Raw genomic sequence first — 5216 nt, 5'->3', positions numbered from 1 at the left:
AAACTCTACTTCCTACTCACTCTGAACTGATCGATGACTGCTGAGAGACAAAAAGAAAGAGTGTGCATGTGCGCACGCATGGGAGAGAGAGAGATGTCACTTCATGAGATAGAGATCATTATTTTTATTTGTTTTCTTTTTTACTTCTTTAGTAAATTCACATCGTATCTCCTACTTGTTGGACTATGTTTGTTTGTTATGGATTAGAAGTAGAAATAAATATCTTGTATCTTATATGATGAGACACAGCCACAGGTACGATCCATCCATGATCACTTAAATAAACAACATGGAAGCAATAACTTATAACTTACAAAGTTTCATGGCAATCGGATGTTGCGTTCATGATTTGTGTCGTTTTGTGCAAAACAGCCACTCCCTCGACCTTTTGGAAGCCAATTGTTTGGAATGGAATATGAAAAATCTCAGTAGTGTCCCAAAAATGTTGTTGCATACATTCTGTAAGTGACCAATTAAAAAGAAAGAAAAAAGGGGGTCAGAGGCTCTGACTTGGCCTCCCAGGAAAAGTTTCAACGATCGGTTCAGCGGTGCCCGATATTAGCTGTACGGACAGGCGGACGGACTCCTTCATTCTCTTAGTCAGACAGACAGACAGTCAGACAGACAGACAGACAGACAGACAGACAGACAGACAGACAGACAGACAGACAGACAGACAGACAGACAGACAGACAGACAGACAGACAGACAGACAGACAGACAGACAGACACTCACTCACTCACTCACTCACTCACTCACTCACTCACTCAAAAAAATTGCACAGATGTTCTGTATGGAGATCTGTGCTCATATACACAAAGTATTTGACACATGTACATATCCACTAACGCATGAACAAACACATGTACAACCACACTAAGTAAATACTGTAGGTTAAGGGGCTTACAATACTGTCGGTATATTGTGGAGGGCCATGCCAAAAGGCAGTGCTAGATGTGCTCCCCGCAAACTAAACGCACAGCTTTACCTCCGACTATAGTACATACATACTTAGCAGTCCAATTTTTGTTGAAAACCCGACATTCGGCATTGCCCTTTTTTTAGCCACTTTAGCCATTTTGGGTGGGTATGGTAAGGCAGGTCGTTTTGACTTGTGAACAGTCTGACCACCTGCTTGTTATTGAGACAACATCCAATGACCATGCACATGTGCTGATGTACATATACTTACAACATAAACAATGTACAATACTTCAAAATAAAATAAATAAAAGAGGTAAAATTAGAAAATGTGTTTATTTTGTAATTTGCCATTAACCCTACAAGGGCTGGTCAGAGTGAACCAAAGGGCCGCATACGGCCCAAGGGCAGCACAATGCCCAGGTCTGCACTAGAGTCTAGGCTCTGGGAGATCAGATGGATTACTGAGGTGCAACACTGTACAATCAGCCATGCCAGGGACGTGCTGGCCATTGGGAAAAGCGGGACAACTCCCGAACGGACGTTTCATTCCCGGCCGGTCCAAGCCGGCCATAAGGAAAAAATTAAAAATAAAATGTCAGCCTTTGTTCCATTTTGGGGGCTGTGCGGCCAACAAAGTAAATCGTCACTGTCGGGCAGAAACCTTGTATCTCCAAGTTTCAAATTTGTACATTTTTTTCGCAAAGCAAAGCCCTGCTTCATTATACAAGGCCGTTGCACAAAAGTAGTGAAAACAGCAGATCTACAAGCACACAACGCCTCGCGGTGCGAGGCGTCGTGTGCTTGTAGACCGGCTGTTTTCACTAGTTTAAATCATTTTTAAAATGATAAATACAAAACAAACAGTTTTGGACCTGACAACGACGAAATATAACTTGTGTAATTGGCCCACTGGCTTGTCACTTTGTCACAAATCTTTGAGTAGCAGCAGTGCTAGCGCGCAATGAGGGCCTCTCCAACTCTTTTTCCCGGGCTGAATCAGGGGCCCAGCATGTCCCTGAGCCATGCTACTCATACACAGAGTTGGTGATGCCCGAGATCGAACCCTCCTTGTGTCCAAGGTGAGAGCTCTGCTGACTGAGCTACCCGGACTACAAATATCCACACTAATGCATGTGTAGTGATGCGTGGGAGTGGGAAATTGAACACCACTCTCCCACTCGCCAGTCCAACACGCAAACCACTGTTCCAAAAGGGCTGAGTTCGATTGGCAGGGCTGTTGCGGGTCGGTTTATTGGCTGGGGCTAAACATGCATGGACACACATGCACATTCAAACCAATACATGCACACACATGCACACCTACAGAAATGTGCGCATGCACACACATCTCAAGTTCAAAATGGACAAATGAACATTTTAGGATTTTAGTATATCAGAGAGGGACAACACAGATAATAGACAACCACATAGATCTCTGAATGAAGGTGTGGCTTCAGATCACACTTTGTATCACTTCCTTTGTGTTGTACTATTTAGGACAAGAGAGACAAATAAATAATCAATATGCAATTGTTCATATATTAATACAAATGTTTCATGTATGAATGTGCTATACTTTAAACATTATATGTGACTCAGTTCTCTCTAAATGCATGCCAGTAAACGCCTGCATTTGTGGTTGGAAACGTATCTATCTGTTCTAAACATGATGACATGACGTATGTGTGAAAGGCCTGTGCTTTACTTGAGAACCGTTGTCTTCACAAAGCGTTAACCACAGTGCATTCAGTAAATGAGATAAGAGTATACTATATATACTGTATGTTCATTTGAATGCCTACTTATTTCCTGATCTACTTTAATAAGAGCACTCTTTTCCTTCTCCACGTTAGCAATACAGAGTCTAGTAACATCATGGCTTCAATGCCCAATAATTAGTTCTATAGTTAACACCTCATGTCAAGAGTGTGTGGTTTGGTTGTGAGGGGAAAACAATCGAGCGTACAGGAAGAATAAGTCAAACTCACCCTTTCCAAGCAGGGCTGTTTTGCTCTAATCTATTTCCTGCTCAGTGATCTGATCCATTGTAGAGCCCGCCTACTGTATCTGGTCATTTGCACACACACACATAACCACGCACAAATACTGTTTCCTTATCCGTTCTAGACAGGATCTGCAACCTTCAAAGTGAACTGAGTCCCAAATGAGTCCAGTCTAGAATTGCAGCATGTGCATCGGAAGCACTGACATTGCAGCTCGCAAGTGAACAAAATGAGGAAACTTCTATCCTTGCGGTAAATAAACACAGAAAACAGCACAGATTATGATACAGGCGATTTATAAGCGCTTTATAAGAAAACAAACACTTTGTTGATCTAATATGTGTTTCTTATCTTTTGGTTATAATATAGAGTATTGTTTTTTATTTAGTTTTGATGCACCACATATTTGGAACAAACTCACAGAAAACTGCAGCTCTGATGCCACTCTTATTTATTCTCTTTGATTGACTGACTGACTGACTTTCTTTCTCTTCTGCACTGTAATTGCATTTGTTATTTCTTACGTCTTTTGTTTTTATAATTGTTTTTCTTTGCTTCTTTTTGTGAAAAGCACTTTGAATTGCCTTTAAATTGCCTTGCCTTCTTGCCTTGCCTAATAGGCCTACAGTATATCATTCATTGTCATGTCTATGTGCATCAATCAGGACATTACATTGTAGTTGTGTCCAGGACTGCTTCAAGTTGTCAGTGTGTTTGTACCGTGTTGTATTCTTAACAGCAGCTGTGACCTCCAATAAACAGTGCAGTTGTGTGGGCTGACAATACACAGTGAGAGGACGTGTGGTTGGATGTGCATCCTGTCAGGGGCTGAGCATCACGATCACACAGACCTGAACTCGACCACACTTTGCAAGACCTAACTCTTGGCATGTTAGAGCAGCAGCAGCAGCGGGCCTATTTAAAGCTAGCCCCATATCTCTATAACCTCACCCTCCGCTGTCAGCTCTGAGATGAGGTCCTTTAGTCCTCTATATATCGGCTGGGGTGGAATTTGTCGACATCTGTGTAGAATATATCACCCTTTTTTCCACAACATATCTACTTAAGTAAAGGTAGTTCAAGACACCTAAAGATGTTTAAACTAACAGCGGCACATAAAAGGTTTATGTCGGGTTTGGGAAAACTGTTTAAATAGCGTATTTAGTCAGCCTGTGCCATGTTTTTTCCGTTGTAGCAGAATCGGGAACAGTACTGGCACCTGCCATCGGGGAGTTTTCCGGGTTGAATGCGAAAACATGGCACAGGCTGACTAAATGAGCGATTTAGACAGTTTTCCCAACCCTGAAGTAAACCTTTTATGTGCCGGTGTTCGCTTCAAACATCTTTAGGTGTCTTGAACAACTTTTACTTTTTGATACTGAAGCCCCCATAATATAGTACAGTCATGAACCAGCCCACAGTCGGGCTCAGCCCTATTGGCACGACGGTTTGTCTGTTGGTCTGGCGAGTGGAAGTCTGGTGTTCAATTCCCACTTCCACACATCAATACAATACGATGTGGCGAGAAGGGTGATCTACACGGCTGTGGATGAAATCATTATCATTAAATCATTATCATCATCAGAACCCCTCAACTATCAACAGTATGGTGGAAGGCCTTATTTACAAATAAAACCTCCATTGTCTCCACATTTACTTTGCGTAATATTGTCAATAACAGCTGTCAAAATAAAGTCTATTATGTCATCATCAATCATTTGTGAACAGTGTGTGAATGGGCTCAGCTGGATGCACGGTGCAGCATGTCAGACTAATTATGAACAGAATCACTCAGTGGCTCTTAGAAATGTGATAAAAACCTGAAGACAAAAAAAAACAAGCATGTTTGATCCAAATTAGGTGCATGTATGGTTTTCACTCTCATCCTCCACCTGTTGTAACTCCACAGTCTGCTTGACTGCCGTGCTGCAAATGTGGTGACACAGAGCCCCCTATTGGCTATGTCCTGAAACTACAGCTCCTTCACACTTCAAAACACTACACCTTGTATTGCTTTCTAAGACAAACTTTGTAGCTGTGTGATAAATTATAGCATTGTAATATTTGCTATGATCACTATTCTAATGCAATGAAATAGTAAAGTCAAACCTACAGTGATATTTTACAATGGTTGGATGGAAGTGTTGTCAGGTGATGTGATGGTAGTTTGCTGGCTCTTTTAGTGTAGTGTCTATAGTAGCAGGATAGTGTTATTGCTTTCCAGATTGTTTTCTTCTCTACCTACTGTATGTAACCATTTACTCAGATATTTGTTGACTAGAGTTCAA

Source organism: Nannobrachium achirus, assembly GCF_963921795.1.
Source record: "Nannobrachium achirus genome assembly, chromosome: 2".
Lineage (NCBI taxonomy): Eukaryota > Metazoa > Chordata > Actinopteri > Myctophiformes > Myctophidae > Nannobrachium > Nannobrachium achirus.
Note: the sequence above shows the minus strand (reverse complement) of the source record.